A 20,529-nucleotide genomic window follows, 5' to 3' on the forward strand; every position below is an offset into this window, starting at 1 on the left:
CTTCTCCGTGATATACTTTTACTCGCTACCCGTTAACTTTGAATATGTTGGTTCCGTCATCATTCGATAATTCGACCACACCATGCGGAAATACTTCTCTAACTATAAATGGTCCGAACCAACGTGACTTTAATTTCCCAGGGAAGAGCCGTAATCGTAAGTTGAACAGTAAGACCCTCTGCCCGACTTGGAGGTTCTTGTTGCATATATGTTTGTCGTGCCAGCATTTTGTGCGCTCCTTGTACATCTTTGCATTCTCATATGTGTTGGTTCTCCATTCCTCCAACTCGACCAGTTGAAGTTTTATCGCTTCTCTTGCTTTCCTCAAGTCAAAGTTTAGCTTCTTTACCACCCACAATGCTTTGTATTCCAGCTCCAGAGGCAAATGACATGCCTTACCAAATACCAACGCATATAGGGACATACCTATGGGTATCATAAATGCAATTCGGTATGCCCACAACGCATCGTTGAACTTTATTGTCCAATCCTTTCGCGAAGGCCTTACTACCTTCTCAAGTATTAGCTTGATCTCTCTATTGGACACCTCGGCCTGACCATTCGTCTGCGGATGGTATGCGGTGGCCACTTTATGGAGAATGTTATATTTGCGCAGCAGTTCCTTGACAATATGATTGATAAAGTGGGACCCTTCATCACTTATTATGGCACGCGGGGTGCCAAAACGAGTGAAAATATTTTTCTTCAGGAATTGAGAGACTACCGTCGCAACGGCGCATGCCACTGCCTCTACCCATGTGGATACATAGTCGACGGCTAAAAAAATATAATTTTTACCATTTGATGGAGGGAATGGTCCCATGAAGTCGATACCCTATACGTCAAACAACTCAAGCTCCAATATGATGTTCATAGGCATTGCATGTTTCCATGAAATGTTACCTGTGCATTAGCACCGATCACACTTCATCACGTAGTCAGCTGCATCCTTAAACAATGTTGGCCAAAATAATCCACTCTGTAAAACCTTAGCTGCGGTGCGCTGTCCTCCAAAGTGCCCACCATATGGTGAGTCATGACATTGCGATAATATGCATTGTTGAGCAGCATTTGGTACGCATAGTCGNGCATAGTCGCAGAATCTGGTCTGCCCCCCTTTTATACAGATTCGGCTCATCCCAGAAATATAATCTGCATTCGTACTTGAGCCTCCTCTTCTGGTGGTCAGTATAATCCTATGGAAATTGCTTGCAAACCTGATAGTTGACTATGTCAACGTACCATGGCAATTCTTCAATATGGAACAGTTGCTCATCTGGGAACATTGCACTCACCTCTGACTCATTGCAGTCAACCTTAGGGTTTTCCAATCTGGAAAGTGATCTGCAACTTGGTTCTCCGTCCCCTTGCGATCAATTATTTCTATGTCAAATTCCTGGAGGAGGAGAACCCATCTGATCAACCTCGGCTTCACATCCTTCTTTGTCATTAAATACTTTATCACCGAATGATTAGTGTGGATGAGTACCTTTGTTCCCAGCAGATATGCTCTAAATTTTTCCAACTCAAAAATTCTGCAACTAGCTCCTTTTCTGTGGTGGTGTAATTAGTGCCAGAGTTGTTCCCATCGTATACCCGCTTGCATCGCATATTAATTCAAAAGGAAGTGTTCAATCGCTAATACGAGCGTAATTGTCAGTGCATTCTTCAAAATCCTGAATGCGTTGAGGCAATTGTTGTCAAAATCAAATTTTCTGTCGCCCCGACATTCCCCTATATCCCCTACGACCTAGCTATGTCGTCCTCCCTTCCTCCCTTCCTCCCTTGCCTTGAATGCTTTTTAGAAATGAAAGTTGTCTCCATAAACCAACACGGGTTCTTTCAGCATGCTTTGTTCTCACTCACATGCATCCTAGGAGAATTTCCAAGAGGTCACCCAACATAGGATTGCTCTAAGCTAAGCATGCTTAACTTTGGAGTTCTTATGATTGAGCCACCGAAAAGGAAGGTGCACCTTGTTAATATAAGTAGTAACTTTCAATTCTTTTAAGCCTTTCTTAACCATACTTTTATGTCCTCAAGATCCCTCTCATTCAAATGTGATATCGGTTCATTCATGTACCCCTCCTAAACTCGGGTCGTTACAAAACTTCTTACAACTTTCACACTTGTTGGAGGTGGGAGTTTTTCAATTGCTTCTATTTTTGCTTTATCCACCTCCAACCCGTCCCGAGAAATCTTGTGCCCCAGCACGATGCCCTTCTTTACCATAAAATGGCATTTTTCCTAGTTAAGAACGAGAATCATCTCCTTATATCTTTTCAATATCTTCTCCAAGTTGGCTAGACAAACTTCGTATGTGTGCCCATAGACAGAGAAGTCGTTCATGAAGATTTTAACAGAATCCTCAAGATAGTCTGAAAAGATGGCCATCATGCACCTTTGGAACATGCTTGGCACATTGCAGAGGCCAAATGGCATGCGGCGAAAAGCAAAAGTCCCATTGGGCAGGTAAATGTGGTCATGTCCTGATCTTCTTGAGCAATCATAATCTAGTTATACCCGGCACAGCCATCTAGAAAGCAGTAAAAGTCATTTCCGGCTAGATGATCTAGCATTTGGTCAATGAACAGTAGAGGGAAATGATCTTTCTTCGTTGTCGCATTCAGATTGCGGTAGTCCATGCAAATACGCCACCCGGTAACGGTTCTTTGCAGTATCAGCTCATTATTTTCGTTGGGGACTACCGTCATGCCATCTTTTTTCGGCACGCACTGCACGGGGCTAACCTACGTGCTTTCTGCTATCGGATAAATAATGGCCGCATCTAACCACTTGATGATCTCCTTTTTAACGACCTCTTTCGTAACAGGGTTGAGTCTGCGCTGATGTTCGATCGATGCCTTATGGTTTTCTTCGAGACGAATGCGGTGCATACAGTATATGGGGCTAATTCCTCGGATGTCTGCGAGCGTCCAGCCAATTGCTCGCACATGTTTTCTTAGAATGCTCATCAATGCATTCTTCTGGTCTTCATTAAGTTCAGAGGAAATAATTACCGGCAGCTTCTCATTCTGCCCCAAAAATGCACATTTTAAGTGGGTTCGGCAGGGTCTTCAATTCCATTATTGGTGGTTCTACTAAGGACGATTACGTTGTTTTTCTTTCTTCTTTTTCTGTTGGCTCTTCTTCTTGGGTTGCGATCATCTCAACTTCCTTGTTTTTTTTATGATCACATTACATGCAGCAATGGATGCACTTGCATCCTCTTCTTCATTCTCTTCGTCAAGCTTTTCTTCTTCAGTCAAATTCTGGTCGTTGTCAGAGTCATGCAGGTCTTCTTCGTCAGGAAACTTCATGGCACGAATGATGTTGAACTTAAGCTCCTGTCTATTTATGCTTAAAGTGATCTCTCCTTTGTGCACATCAATCTGGGCACGACCTGTTGATAAAAATGGTCGCCCCAAGATGATGGGCACCAATTTTCGTCGGCTTTGTAATCTAGATGATGCAAGCGATTGGTAGGATAAAATTTGCTATGGTGACCAGCACATCTTACCTTCCCCTCTGGATGCACCAAAGATCTATCTGCAAGTTGGAGAGTCACGATCGTGGGCGCAAGTTGCCCCACATTCAGCTACTTAAAGATCGATAGAGGCATCAAGTTGATGCTGGCTCTAAGGTCACACAATGTTTGCCCAATGTACAGTCCTCCAATGGAGAAAAGTATAGTAAAGCTCCCAGGATCGCTCATCTTCTGTGGAATTATTGATTTCGAGCTCTGCGTTAAAGCCACCGTGGCAAACTTACCAGTGCCCCTCTTCTTGGTTACCATATCCTTCAGAAATTTCGCATATGCAGGCATCTCCTCAATCGCTTCACTAAATGGACTATTAATATGTAATTGTTTGAACATAGACATGAAACGTTGGTACTGTACCTCGTCATTCTTTTTCTTTCTGAGTCTCTGTGGGAAATGTCGTAACTGCACTCTCACGGTACCCTTTTCTGTTGGCTTAGAGGTGGACGCAACTTCTGGCTCTATCGCTTCTTTTTCCGTTTCTTCTTCTTGGGTCACTGCAATATCAGGTTTCAATGCAATGGGAGCAGTCCGGCTAGGCTCCTTTCTTTCTCCCTCCATATTTTTTCCACTCCGCAATGTCACTACCTGACATTGTTCTTTACCTGATCCCCTCGGGTTGTGTGGGAGTTCTGTTGAACTCGGCAGGGCCCCTTGCGGTCTGTTCTTTAGCTCGCTCGCAATCTGGCTCATCTGTAATTCTAGATTGCGGATGGACGTCGCCCAGCTCTGAAGCACAGTTTCATTTTTCTCGATATATTGCTTCAACAAGCTTTCCAAGGAGGAAGATTGTGGCGGTTGCGAGCTATTGGCTTGACTGCTTGTCTGACCGTTATTTCATGAGAAGAATCCAGGTGGCCCTTCTTTTTGTACCAAAGATTGGAAATTCTGCTACTGATTCTTCCATGCAAAATTGGGGTTGTTTCTCCACCCGGGGTTGTAGGTATTAGAGAATGGATTATTTTTCATAAAGTAAATAGTCTGTGGATTCTGTGGGCATTCTTCCATTGCGTGTCCATCACCGCAAGTTGCACACCTTGCGGTGTTCTGATTAATTGCGTTTACTTTCCCAGTTTGCGGTCTTGGACTATTAATTGCGATTCCTTGAATCAGGTTCATCATTGCGGTCATCTGATTCTATAGTGAAGCAATAGCACCATTACTTGCGTCGTTACCCTTGATTCTCAGTCTCTGATCACTCTCTCTCAAATTCTCAGCCTCTGATTCTCAGTCTCTGATCCAAGATGTTCTTAGCCTCGTCATATGTCTTATCTAGCAGACCACCAGCGGCTGCTGCATTGGTAGCGGTCTGCGAAGCGGGATTTAAACTATGATAAAAGATTTCCATCTGTAGGCAATCTGGTAATACATTGCGTGGACAATCCCTAACCAACCTCTTAAACCTCGTCCAGGCATCGCTGAGCGATTCGTCTATGTCTTGTTCAAAATTGGTGATTAGTTTCCTTCGTCGAGCATTCTCAGTAGGTGGAAAATATTTCTTCTTAAACTTCTCTACGACCTATTCCCATGAAGTGATCTCTCTTGGCTCGAGGGAATACTCCCATTTTCTTGCCTGATCACACAGAGAAAATGGAAACAGAGTTAGTTGAACTTCTTCGGTAAAGATATTCGGGAACACAAAAGTATTGTAGATTTCTATAAAATTACGGAGGTGGGCATGCGGGTCCTCGCCACGCCGTCCTCCAAATGTTCTGCAGTCTGGATCATCTGCAGTATCACCGGTTTCATTTCGAATCGGCTTCCATCAAGAGCAGGCCTCATGATTCCTGGAGAGAAATCATAGAAGTTTGGCGATGCATAGTCCTTAATGGGCCTATTATGATCGTTTGCCAGGAGGATTGGATTCGCCATGACCTTATTTTCGTTTGGTGCTCCGTTTTCATGTTGCCCTGCCATATCTTCTTTATTTGGCTGTTATTGTTGGCGGTCTCTTAATCTCCTTCTAAATGTCCTCTCAATCTCTGGGTCGTATTTCGCCAAAGATTAAGAGTCTGCAAAGAAATCAGAAAAATTACCGTTAGCACACTGATTTTTCGAAGTGCCCGACAATGGTGCCAAATACTTGATGCGTTATTTTATGAGGTGGAATTATGGATGAAATGTAGTGATGGAAATGTGTTGAGCACTGTTTTCTCAGTGGAATCCAAGTGTAAACCCCACTGAGTTTTCTAGTAAGTCCAGGGTCGAACTCAGGAACTTGAGAAAACAATATGCGATGGTAATTTCTCAAAAGACTTTGCGGTAACCAAATAAATCAAGTAGTTGTTGGGAATGTTGTTTGTGATAATAAAAATAAATAAATGCAGTGGAGTTTCGAAAATAGTTGATAAAACGGAAGTTGCGATGAGTATGCAGTGAATGGATTGAGAAGGGTTTCAATTAACACTTCCTAGGATGCATTCATGCTATGCGATCATCCAAGACACATACAATAGTAAACCATCTCTCGATACGAATGCTATAGCTTCTAATGCTAGAACACATGTGATATATGCTATAGCTTCTTATTTATACGATGACAAAAAGACACACACACAGAAAGGCGACCACATAATATCGTACCTATCTCTAGGATGCATGCGATGTAGGTTGACAAACAGAGCTTATCTTTAAGTCCCTATCTCTTGTTTATGTAGATCTAATCTGGCTCTCTCGAGTCTAGATTCTAACCTTGCTCTCTCAAGTCTTAGGTTATTTCTTCAGACTCTCTCTCGAGTAGCTCTAAAGGGATGTTGGGCACAACATAAAACAAGATAATCGCATGCGATGAACATCCTAGGTCATGTTAGCCTAGTTCTTCTCAACCCATTCGATAAGTTTAGCTACTCATGCGTGCTAAGAGAAGGAACAGATGTAGATAAAGAACTTCCATTGTATAAATATAAAGTTGAAGTACAAAATAACAATGCAAGAAGAGAATAAAGAGCCTGGTAGTAATCTCTTGCTTCCCAGGTTTTTACACTATCTTTTCTACTCGTGTTCAAAAGATAATCTCGTTCTCGCGAGAGTCGGCCCGCTCTCTGCTTTCTACGCCTCCAGGTTCTCTCTCGAGTTGCCCTAAACGATCTTCCAGCGTCTCGACTCTTCTCTTGCTCCGCCTTAAAATAAAAAGGAAAACTATGGACAAGGCTAAACTATGGAGAAATTTATCTAAGTATCAGAACTGCTGAATTGAACTCGTGAACCCCTTTTCTGAAGAATGCCTTAGGTATTTATAGAGCTTCGGGGTGAAAGGCGACTTTTCTCTTATGATTGCACAGATGGGATGGCTTTAATTCTCTGACTGATGCGCCGAATATTTGTCACCGAAAAGCTGAATGTACTTGTTATCGTTAGCGGCTTGTCAACTTAATTCAGATTCAACCGTCATTAGCTTTCTACCCCTTTAGTAATTAATTATGCCTTTCACCCAGATGCCACCCACCAAGTTCGCTGCTGTCTATGCAGCAATCCTTCTTGAGCAAATGTTTGCGAACACAAATCATCGTAAAGCCTTGCGATAATGCTGCGCCTCAACCGTTGTTTCTTTTGATCGCGCTTTTCGCCTTGCGTCACGCATAATTCTGCGATAAAAAACCAAAAATTAACTATTTCTATGCGATGAATGCATGCGACCGCAATGTTATTGAACTTAATGATTTTTGGACGCAATCTAACATATTTATCAACACAAAGCCAACATTATTTAAAGAACTTAGCACTGTAATAACGTGTATTTCTGCCTATTATCAACATCGTAGGTTAAAATCCAATTATAACAATTATACTTGGATAAACCATATAGACTTAGGGTTGTTTTATTAGCCGAAAAGAACCGAAGTATAAATCTACCCAATAGAACACTTCAGTGACAGTTAATAACTTCTATATGATACAATTCTTTAGAAAACTTTAGTGGAGAATTAATAACATATACGATATGTTATTCTTAGCTCTCACGTTTTCTAAGAGTTCACAATCCAGATTTAAACGGTACTTCGTGTCACCCTGGAAGTGTCCTCCATACGGAAAGTACTTTTTAGCTTCAATCTAGATTACGGTGAATAAAGGGAAGTTGTTCAAAAATAAATCTATTATACGATATATAGATTTCAACTGCCACGTCTCTATATATATACATCGTGAGATTCATATGATGCTTTGTGTCACCCTGGAAGTGGCCTCCAAACGGAAAAATGTTTTGTGTGAGCCAATATCAAGGTAAACGGAGGAAGTAGTTCATAGTAAGTAAAGGTTGAAGGATATGTGTCAATATATCCTACGGTCTCCTCCATTAGTCTAAACCGTGAGATTCCTATGTTGCACCTGCTAGTTAGCTTTAAGAGGCCATTTTCTAGTCGTTTAGCGACGGCTAACCCCACGGAGGGTTATAACATAGGATTCGGAACAACCCAGGCTTTAGTAAAATGAATAAGGTCTTATAGTTCCATCTTGGATATTTTCTTCTATTTTGGAGGCAAATTCATACCGTCCTATAAGATCTGAAAAATGGCGGGTCACACTTACAAAAATTACTAAATTGTTAATAAAGATCTTAAGCGAAAACGATAACTAAACGGCTATAGGAATAAGAGTTATTTTGGAGACAATAGGAATAAGAGTTATTCTAGAGATAGTGTTTGGTCAAAATTGTTTGCTTTAGTGAAGGAGTTTCTGACTGCCCCTCAGTAGCACATATTCTGACTCACTAAAGTATCGTTACAAATAAATAATAGTTATGGATACATTATTACTTTTGTTAAAACTTGAGTTTGGATTTAGTTACAATTTGCTAATTAGAATTTGTTTGAATTTTACCAGCATGTCAAATTCTTCTAGAAAACTCACTTTCGTTTTAAATAACAGTAAAATCAAATCAACAAATAAATTACTAGTAGTTGATTACACCAAAAGAGTTTTAACAAAGGATTGTCCTCTATCTCCCAACTCATCTGAAATTTTGAATTATGTAAATGAGAATGCAGAATTCGAACAACAAGTTAAATATGATTTACTTGTTATCGAAGCATGTTTAGTGGAAAACGATAAAATTTGGATAATTGATTCATGTGTCGCAAATCATGTTTGTACTATCTCATAGGAAACAAGTTCCTAGGGACAGTTGACAAAAGGTGAAACAATCTTTAAGGTAGATACCGAGGAGGTTGTTTCAGCTAAAGCAGTGGGAAATATGAAGTTATTTATAGGAGATAAGTACATTTATTTGAAAAATGTATATTATATTCCTTCTATGAAAAGGAATCTAATATCTATCTCTTGTTTGGTAGAACAAAATTATAAAGTTTATTTCGAAAATGATGAAGTGTTCATCAATATAGGAAGTAAACAGATTTGCTCTGCAAAATTAGAAAATAACTTGTATATGTTAAAACCAACTGAGGTCAAAGTCGTATTGAACATAGAGATGTTTAAAACTGTTAGGACTCCTAAGAAAAGGAAGATTTCTCCAAATGCCTATCTTTGGCATTTGAGACTGGGTCACATAAATCTCAATAGGATTGAGAGATTGGTTCTAATCTTCATCTAAATAAGTTGGAAGACAGTTCATTACCACCATGTGAATCCTGTCTCGAAGGTCAAATGACAAAAAGATCTTTTTTTGGAAAAGGTCTTAGAGCCAAAGAACCCCTAGAGCTGATCCATTCAGACCTTTGTGGGCCTCTAAATGTTAGAGTGAAAGGAGGGTATGGATATTTCATTAGTTTTATTGATTATTATTCCAGGTATGGGCATGTTTATCTAATACACCAAAAGTCTGAAACTTTTGAAAAGTTCAAAGAGTATAAGACTGAGGTTGAAAATCAATTAGGTAAAAAGATTAAACCACTTCGATCGGATCGAGGTGGTGAGTATATGGACATGGAATTCCAAAACTATTTTATAGAACATGGAATTCAGTCTCAACTCATAGCCTCTAGCACACCTCAGCAAAACAGTGTGGCAAAAAGGAGAAATAGAACCTTATTGGACATGGTTCGTCTATTATGAGTTACGCTCAGTTATCAAATTCTTTTTGGGGACACGCAGTTGGTACTGCAGTGTATATTTTGAACATAGTTCCCTGGAAAAGTGTTTATGAAACGCCTTACGAGCTCTAGAAAGGACATAATGGAAACTTATGTCATTTCAGGATTTGGAGTTGTCCAACACATGTGTTGGTGAAAAATCCTAAAAAGTAGGTGTTGGTGCAAAATTCTAAAAAGTTGGAACATCATTCAAAAGTATGTCTATTTGTAGGCTATCCAAAAGAATCAAAAGGTGGTTTCTTTTATGATTCTCATGAAGATAAGGTATTTGTATCGACAAATGCAACCTTCCTGGAGGAAGACTATGTAAAGAATCATCAACCTCGCAGTAAGCTAGTAATAGAATAAATTTCCAAAGAAACGACAAATGTCTCTACAAGAGTTGGTGATAGAGCAGATCCTTCAACAAGAGTTGTTGATGAAACTGGGACTTCACATTCTTCTCAAGAGTTGAGAATGCTTCATCGTAGTGGGAGGGTTGTGCAACAGTCTGACCAGTACATGGGTTTAACTGAAACTCAAGTCATCATACTAGATGATGGTTTAGAGGTTCCATTGTCTTTTAACCAAGCAATGAATGTTATGGATAAAGACCAATGATTAAAGTCATGGACCTTGAAATAGAATCTATGTATTTCAATTTTGTCTGGGATCTTGTAGATCGACCTGAAGGGGTAAAACCCATCTATTGCAAATGGATCTAGAAGGGAAAACGAGACCAAGCTGGTAAGGTACAAACCTACAAAGCTAGACTTGTGGGAAAATGGTTTACCCAAAGAGAGAGGGTAGATCATGAAGAAACCTTCTCTCCAGTTGTCATGATAAATTCTATTAGAATACTCTTGTCTATAGCCACATTTTATGATTATGAAATATGGAAAATGGATGTCAAGACAGCTTTTTTGAATGGCTATCTTGAAGAGAGTATCTATATGTCTCAACCATAAGGGTTTATACAGTAGGGTCAAGAGCAAAAGGTTTGCAAACTTAATCAATCCATTTATGGATTGAAACAAGCTTCTAGATCCTGCAATATGAGATTTGACATTGCGATCAAATCTAATGGATTTGAACAAAATGTTTATGAACCCTTTGTATACAAGAAAATCGTTAACAAAACTGTCGCTTTTCTGGTGTTGTATGTTGACGATATTCTACTCATTGGGAATGAGGTAGAATATCTAGCTGACGTTAAAAGATGGTTGGCTTCACAATTCCAAATAAAATATTTGGGATAAGTACAGTATGTTCTTGGAATCCAAATAGTTCGGAATCGCAAGAACATAACATTAGCATTATCTCAAACATCTTATATAGACAAGATGTTGTCTAGGTATAATGCAAAATTCTAAGAAAGAATTTTACCTTTCAGGCATGGAATTCACCTGTCTAAGGATTAAAGTCCTAAGACACCTCAAGAGGTTGAGAAGATGAATCAAATTCCATATGCATCAGTAATAGGGAGTTTAATGTATGCAATGTTGTGTACTCGTCCCGATATATGCTATATCGTAGGAATAGTCAGTAGATTTCAGTCCAATCCTGGACATGATCATTGGACTGCTATTAAAAACATTCTCAAGTATCTTTGGAGAACGAGAGATTATATGCTCGTGTATGGTGCTAAGGATCTGATCCTTACTAGATACACTGATTTTGAATTTCAAACCGATATTGATTCGAGGAAATCAACTTCAGGGTCAGTATTCACTATGAACAGAAGAGCAGTTGTGTAGAGAAGCATCAAGCAGAGTTGTATTGCTAACTCCACGATGGAAGCTGAGTATGTAGCTGCAAGTGAAGCAGCAAAAGAAGCAGTATGGCTTAGAAAGTTCCTGACAGATCTGGAAGTAGTTCCTAATATGCACCTGCCTGTCACTCTTTATTGTGACAACAGTGGAGCAGTTGCAAATTCAAAGGAACCACGAAGCCATAAAGAGGAAAGCATATTGAGTGAAAGTACCATCTCATCAAGGAGATTGTACATAGAGGAGACGTAATCATCACCCAAATTGCTTCCCAAGACAACTTAATGGATCTATTCACAAAGGCCCTCTCGGCTAAAGTGTTCGAGGATCACCTAGTAGGACTAGAACTACGAGTTTTATATCATTAGGGCAAGCGGGAGAATTTATAGGTATTGTAATGCCCTAGTTTATTGTATTTGTACATTTTATTCTCCCTATGTAAACTCAACGTTGTATATATTTGTATATATTAATCCACTGGAGTTTTAGTCCAAGTGGGAGTATTGTTAGGTTTTATGTCCTAAAATTCGCAATTTGTAAAATAATAAACATTTTCTATAATCAATATACTTATTATTGATTTCATAAATTATATGACAGTTTAAATCTAATAAATTAAGACCCATGACTATTTAATGAGTACTTGAACTTTATGTGAAGACATAAGAGTGGATCGGGTTCGAGTAAATAGTCAAAATGATCTATAGTACATGAATAAGGTTAGGTACTTTATTTTGGTTACACCATTGGATGCGGCCTACTCTATAGTTGTTACAAAGAGTTGTAAAGTGCTACATACGATGTGATCCTAATTCGTACATGTTATGACATGAGGAGTGGGGGCGTTCTATATAATGAGTTTGCATTAGATTAGACCAAGAAATCAGTCACTCTTACTTTATAACGTTATTTACTGTACAAGACTAATTATTTCACCTAGATGACCTATGTAACTCGATCTTAATCGTGAGCTAACTATGACTCTTGTTTATTCGAGATTACCCTTAGATTTTCATAGGTGAGGGTTGACTCAATAGTGTCGGCTCAATAAGACTCCCATTTCAAGGGTAAGACCTAATAGATAGCTAAGGACATAGGGTGCAAGACGGAGTTCATGCCTACCCGATTTAGGGATAGAAGAAAGGTTGTTCTCTCAAGTACTAAATTCAGGTCTTGAACAAGGGGCCCCACCTTCTCACTAGGCTGAGAGAGTTTGGTTTAGTGATTGGATCATAAACCAGTTGTTCATTAGAGGATTAGCAGGAACTTTAGGAATAAGATGTAATCTCGGGGGTAAAACAGATATTTGACCTAACCATTAGTACGAACAACCTATGAAGGTCGACTTGCTGATTGGTTAAATCATGTGAACATAATATATCTACAGTGAGGGGAGTGCAACTATGGGCTTTAGTGGAGTGACGCATTAGTCAACGAATGGGAATTAATTTGGTCTAATGAGTTTAGCCAATTAATCTCAGATTATTGGAGCCCATGATCTATAGGTCTGCGAGGTCCCCCTTCTAGCTCGCAAATGGACTAGCTCTAGAATAGCGTGATAAGTTAATTTGAAACTTTCAAACTAGAATTAAGGGAATTAGTAATTATATGAGATATAATTATTGGGATTGGTGTCCTAATTCTCCCGGAGTCTCGTTGTTTTTGTAAAGATACACATTGTTAATGAATAAAATAAGTGTTATTTAATTCTGGCATTTACTCATATCCAATAAACAAAGCTCCTTGGTTATCTTATGTGAACTTAAGCATGTATATATAATATAAAAGTGGATCATGACTTAAGTGATAACCTAAATCGGTTTGTAGTATAAGGATTAAGGTGGGATACCTGATCCTGGTGACACTAGGGATACAACCTGCTTTGTAGAGGTTTGCAAGTATTGTAAGCTACTATAGATGGTAGATCCTGACTATTCGTGTGGAGACATGGTGTGGGGGTGTCCTATACAAAGAGTTTGTATAAGACCTGGACCACGAGATGACTAGACTCTGTATATAATGCCGTTGATACTAGAGACTTGCATCTCACCTAAACGATCATAGGTGACACGACCTTAATCCTGAGTGTTTTGAGAACTCCTGCCTTTAGGGTGGTCCTTTGATTAGTACGGGTGAGAGTGGCCAGATTGCCAACTCAATATGCCTACCTTTTTGGGGACTTGTCTGATCTGGGAGCTGGGAATTCAATTCACAATATGTAATTCACTCCTTTCCCGAAGCAGGGATAAGTAGAGAGATTGCTCTCTTAAGGGCTGATTCCGGGGTTTGAACATAGTGGCCCTAGCTTCTTTTTGGAAGAGAAGACTCCGTCATAGTAGGACTATGACTTATGTTCATTAGAGAGATCAGTGGTACTTAAGGAGATAGATGTAACTACAGGAGCATAACGGTTATTGGCCCAACTGTACTTACGAGCGATCTGTGAAGGGTTGTCGTACTGTTCATTGGTTAAGATGGACACCTAATATATCTATAGTGAGGAGAGTTCAACTGTCAATCTTTAGTGGAGTGTCTGGTAGTTAACGGATGATGGATCCTGTGACTAAAGAGTTTAGTCAGTTATTCACGTACCGTTGGAGCTTCGGATCTACAGGTCCATGAGGTCCTCTTAGTAGCTTGGATTCTGTTGAGGATCAGTTCTTGGTGGTGATTTGAAATGTTCAAATTGACAAGAGGTATTTTGATTATATATGATATAATCGGTATGATGTATAAGATACATCTAGTGGAAGATTGATGCAAATGAGATTTACATTAAGTACCATGGAATAGAAAAAGAACTATGGCTTATATGTTTCATGAGATGAAATATTAAAACTACAGGTTATAAATATAGTATGATAAGTTGGTTATCATTTATGTTTATAATAATATTAATTATTAGATAATTAATATTTTTTCTTTTAAATAACCAAAGTAGTGGGTGTTATTGGATCATGGTAACTGTGAGTTTAAAAAGGAAAGTGGTTTCCTATTTTGAAAATGAAGGTTTTCACAAAGTTTTGAAAGATTTTGAGTTTCTCTCTACGAAAAGAAACTCACAAAGGTCGTTAAGTAAATAAGATTTACTAAACGACGATTGAGCGAGCTAAACTATTGTGCAGGTGCGAGCTAAACGATCGTGCAGGTGTTTACTAAACGATCACATAACTTTGCTAGACGATCGCTGGCCCAAGGTAAACGATCTTGTAGAGTCTGTAGGCGACAGACCGAGCTAAACGATCGCATAGCTTTTGCTAAACGGTTGGGCATCGACCTATACAATAGGTCTCTGCCATCTCCCACTTGCCCAGTCGTGTATGCGATCATTGTTTCCTCCATTCGTCTGCCTTATACCAAGTTCGAATAGAGCCCACCCTCTAGATTCTCACACCAAGAATACCGAGGTCACCTTGTTGGTGGTGTCAGACTCAACTCGACACCATCGAGGTTTTTTGGAGGCCATTCGTGGTGCTGTGGAGGTCGTTCGTGTCACTAAGAACGAGTGCGGTGTTCGTTCGTATTGCAGAAGAGATCGTGACCGAGGAGATCGTTGAGGACGAGCGTGAAGTGTTTATGCGGTGTTGCGATCGTGTAGATCGAGCGCTCGTGGTTGCGGTTGTTCGATCAGAGTCGCGCATTGGAGTGTGGAGACGTTTCTACATATGTGCATAGAGTTCTCTTTATGCATTTATTGTTCATTCTGTAATTCTGGAATTATTTGTATAACCATTTGTTTGAAGTTGACTGTAAATGTATTGTTGATTCATGATTGTAATTTGGAATAGTCTTGCTTCCGCTGCTTACGAAAATCATTGCTTCCGATTTCCTTCAATTGGTATTAGAGCCAGGTTCTCTAATATTCCAAATTATAGATCTAAATCGAATGCTTTTTACAGTCGTGGTGGGTTTCTGCATTTGTAGTTAACCATTTTCTGCATTTGTGGATGAATGTTTTTTATGAACATTTCTGGTTTGATTGCCTTTTTTGTTAAAGCTTTTGTTATTACAAAGTGTTAATTGTAAGGGCCCTTGAGTTTTTGGGCAAAATTAACTTTGCAATTGAGTCTATAATTCGAAAAGTTCAATTTCGTCGAGTCGTTTGTGATGAAGCTTCGGCGCATGATGATGTAGTTCTCAACGAAGAAGAAGATCAAGCATTGATCGGATCATGTAGCCCCAAGGTAAACGATTGTAGGGATTTTACTAAACAATCATTTAGATTTTTTGTTCTAGAGGATCGTGTAGTATTTTCTAATCGATCGTTTACCTCATGCTAAGCGATGGGGTAAATCATTTACCATATCACGTGGCGTTGGTTACGCGATCGCGTAGGCCCTAGAGGTAGGCGATCGTAGTGGGAGCATATGATGCTCGTCGTTTAGTAAAAGGCGCGTGCTAGACGATCATGTAGTTAACAAGCTCCATCGCTTAGTTACTACCTATGCGATCGTGCGTATGCGATATGGAGATGCTAGCTAAGCGATCGTTTAGGAGATGGTGCTTCGCAGCATTGTAGTCGCTTAGACGATCACGGAAGGTGGTCATCGTGTGGAGCATGTTAAGCGATCGTGTACTTCAGGATTCATCGCTTAGTAAAGGTACACGATCATGTTATAATAGCTAAACGATCGTTTGGATTTTTCTAGACGATCGTATAGTAGATGCTAAACGATCGTTTAACGCTGGAGCGCTGGTAAACGATAAAACAAAGAGTTTGTTTTATCATGTAGACAATCGCGGGGTGCTTAGTACACGATGGATGTTTGGAGAAGTGATGCTTTGTCGAGCGGTTCAAGACCCGGTTCGCCTATTTGAACCGGAGATTCCTTGTCTTTGTAATAGTTAGCTTTTCTTTTTGTGTTTTGAGGCAATTTTACCCAGTTCATCAACTTTTATTACTTATACATGTGATGTATGGTGCTTATATGCCAAAGTTTTTGTCATATAGTTAAAAACCCACCTTAGGTTGTGCAATTATTCATGCATCATGTATTATAGATGTTATAATCTTGCATGAAGAAATTACTTGAAAGCATGCACATGCATCATGAAATATAAGAGTTATATTTTGCATGCATTGAGCATTATGATGCATCATCCTTTTATTATAATTGTTACAGTCTAAGGGTGAATGGAAACATGTTTTGCTTGTTTCATTGCTATTTTGTATAAGTGTTATATAAAAGAAGTAGCAATGAATGGACAATGCATTGAGCATGACACTTAGGCTGTTTATAATCGTTATGAATATCTTGTATGTGTTAGCTTCGCATTGTGGTTGTTTCCGTTTATAAGTGTTATAAAGGAAATTAGACCTAAAATCAGTAATTCAGAGTTGCATGTGGACTTAGGGTAAACTCAAGTTTTTAAAAAGGTTTTAAAATTGGATTGAGATATACCTAAGTTCAAGTGGTACTAAAGAGTTTAATAACCTAGATTAATCTTTTAAATCGGTTTAATAGGATTAAATTGGTTGAAATAAAAGATTAAATTTGTTGTAAACCTATCTATAAGGGACCTTTTGTCTAAGGTGGGTTCTGGCTAGGCTGGGGTTCTTAAGTTGACGGAAACTTAATACCCTTACCTGGGAACCTACCTGGAAAGGTGAATTAGATAGATTTTCAACAAGCATTCGACAATTTGGTCAAAGACTCCGTTAAAGAGCTTAATGGATGATGATCAAAAGTTGTTCAACTATCCAAGGTAAATGTTACTCTTGGGAAAACCTAAAAGCCACTTAGTTAAAATCCTTACCCGTGTTTTTCTAAGTAAAATAAACCCTAGGTTATAAAATACTCAGTGGGAGGAGGAGGCGTATCAGATATGTCTATGATTCCACTCATGTTTCTCCATGTATGTTCACACCGTGAGATTCATGCTTGGCCTCGAGATGCCCCAAGATGCATCCCCCTTAGGATGATGTTTGCATGAGTCAATATCAAGGTGGACGAGAGAGAGAATTAATTGATTATAGTGAAGTGGGTGAATAAAGGTGTGTGTCAACAAAACGTATCTATGGTCTCTGTCATTGGTTCACACCGTGAGATCATTATGTACGCCCTCGTGTTGCCCTGGTAGCAGCCCCCTTCGAATGGGTTTTCTGCAGTTGGTCAATATTAAGGTCACAGACTATACATAGTAAATGATAGGGTCGGCTTTAAGTTTTGCCCCCAATCGGTATTATATTCCCTTAGATTGCTTTTGGGACGGACCTCTGGGCTATAAAAATGGCGGGTCAACACTTTATGGGAGATTGTTTAAGTTAAGTTACATGAATCTTTCTTTCAGCAAATCAATATGATGGCTATCGTGTCTAGGGAACAAGTTAGATTGTATAATGGTAATTAATTAATAGATTCTTCTCAATTTAGGGAGGATAACTGACTCTCCCTTCGCAGGCCTTTTGTCCTAAATCTTTGAAGCGTCATTACGAAACTAGATGTCACACGGTGTTCATGTTAGTTTTGCTAAAACCTTATTGGATGTTGTTTTGTTTTACAACGGGTATTTGCTTAAAACCTAACGTAGGTCAATGTGTTTTTCTTTTCAGCAACTCGTTAATATTTCCATTTAAAGCTTTTAAAAATAACCGATTTATCACAGTGGAAAGAATCGTGTGAAACGAATTTCGTGGCAAACGACCTCCATCCCCTACTCTAAAAAAGAAGAAACAAGACAGTAAATATGATTTATTGGTCTTAGAGACATGTCTGATAGAGAATGATGATTCTGACTGGATCCTTGATTTAGGTGCTACCAATCATGTCAGTTCCTCTTAGCAAGGATTTAGTTCCTGGCAAATGTTGCCACAGGGAGAGATGACTCTTAGAGTCGGTAATGGTGAGGTTGTTTTAGCTATTGTTGTAGGCAGGCTGAAGTTATTTGTTGACAAGAAACGTTATCTGTCACTGAATAATGTTTTTGTAGTTCCTCATATTAAGAGGAACTTAATCTCAGTTTCTTGTCTCATTGAACAAGGCTATACCGTCTCCTTTTCCGAGAATAAAGTGCTTATTTTCAAGAATGGAATGGAAACTGGTTCTGGTTCAATGGAAAATAACTTATATGTACTAACGCCGTTAGTCATAAAAGCCTTGTTTAACACTAAAATGTTCAGTACGACAATAACAGCAAAAAGACCAAAGGTTTCTCCAAAAGAAAACGCCCATCTTTGACATCTAAGGTTAGGTCACATAAACCTCAATAGGATTGAGAAGTTGGTGAAAAGTGAACTTCTAAAGAGTTTAGAAGGAAACTTCTTGTCGGTATGTGAATCATGCCCCGAAAGCAAGATGACCAAACGACCTTTTATTGGAAAAGGTTATAGAGCCAAGGAAGCCTTGGAGCTTGTACATTCAGACCTTTGTGGTCCGATGAATGTTAAAGCTCGAGGTGGGTATGAATATTTCATCTCTTTCATAGATGATTATTCAAGCTTTGGGTATCTCTTCCTAATGCAATGTAAGTCTGAAGCTCTTGACGAGTTCAAGGAGTATAAGGCTAAAGTTGAAAACTTGTTAGGTAAGAAGATAAAAACACTACGATTTGATCGTGGTGGAGAGTATATGGACCTCAAATTCCAAAAATATATGATAGAACATGGGATTGCATGCCAACTCTCGACCCCAGGTACACCTCAGCAGAATAGTGTATCAGAAAGGAGAAACAGGACCTTGTTGGAAATGGTTCGGTTTATGATGAGTTATGTTTATCTTCCAGACTCGTTTTGGGGTTATGCAGTGCAGACTGCATGTTATATCCTGAACAACGTTCCCTCGAAAAGTGTTTCTGAAACACCTATTGAGTTATGAAGAGGCCGTAAAGGTAGTTTACGCTACTTCAGGATTTGGGGCTATTCGACACATGTGCTAGCGACTAACCCAAAGAAGTTGGAACCGCGTTCGAAGGTTTGCCTCTTTGTGGGCTATTCCAAGGAAATGAGGGGAGGATACTTCTATGATCCAAGTGAGAACAAAGTCTTTGTTTCCACTAATGCTATCTTCTTGGAAAAAGATCACATGAGGGATCATAAGCCACGAAATAAGCTCGTTTTATGTGAGATCTCTACTGAAACTGAGACTGTTGAGGGTTCAACAAGAGTTGTTGAACAGGCCGACATATCAACAAGAGTTGTTGAGGTTGGAACGTCTAGTCAACCAGCTCAAGAGTTGAGACTGCCTCGACGTAGTGGGAGGGTTATGAACCCACTGGATCGCTACATGGGTTTGGAAGCCCAAAACATCATTACGAATGATGGGGTCGAGGATCCATTGTCTTTTAAGAAAGCAATGGAGGATGCTGACAAAGATGAATGGGTTAAGGCCATGAACCAGGAAATGGAGTCTATGTACTTCAATAACATCTGGAAGCTTGTTGATCCACCTGATGGGGTCAAACCTATTGGGTGCAAGTGGATCTATAAGCGAAAGAGAGGTGTAGATGGAAAGGTGCAAACCTTTAAGGCTAGACTCGTGGCAAAGGGTTATACCCAGGTTGAGGGAGTTGACTATGAGGAAACTTTCTCACTTGTTGTCATGCTAAAGTATATATGGATTCTCCTGTCTATAGCCACATTTTATGATTATGAGATATCGCAAATGGACGTCAAGATTGCCTTTCTGAATGGTAATCTTGAGAAGACCATCTATATGACTCAACCAAAGGGGTTCGTAGTTCCAAATTAAGAGCAAAGAGTTTGTAAGCTTAATAGGTCCATTTATGGGCTGAAACAAGCATCTCGACCTTGGAACATCAGATTTGACACTGCTGTCAAGTTGTTTGGCTTTGACCAAAACCTTGATGAGCCTTGTGTTTACAAGAAGATCATCAACAACTTAGTAGCTTTCCTGGTACTGTATGTGGATAATATCCTACTCATTGAGAATGATGTAGGATATCTGACTGACATTAAGAGTTGACTAGCTGCCCAGTTCCAAATGAAAGATTTGGGTAAGACACAGTATGTTCTGGGGATCTAGATCATTTGGGATCACAAGAACAAATGGTTAGCCCTGTTTCAAGCATCGTACATTGATCAAATGTTAATCAGGTATAGGATGCAGGATTCTAAGAGGGGTTTGTTACCTTTCAGGCATGGAATTGTTCTGTCTAAGGATCAATGTCCTAAGACACCTCAAGAAGTTGAGAAGATGAGACGGATTCCTTATGCTTCTGCTGTAGGAAGCTTGAT

The sequence above is a fragment of the Benincasa hispida genome, chromosome 10 (assembly GCF_009727055.1).
Source record: "Benincasa hispida cultivar B227 chromosome 10, ASM972705v1, whole genome shotgun sequence".
NCBI lineage: Eukaryota > Viridiplantae > Streptophyta > Magnoliopsida > Cucurbitales > Cucurbitaceae > Benincasa > Benincasa hispida.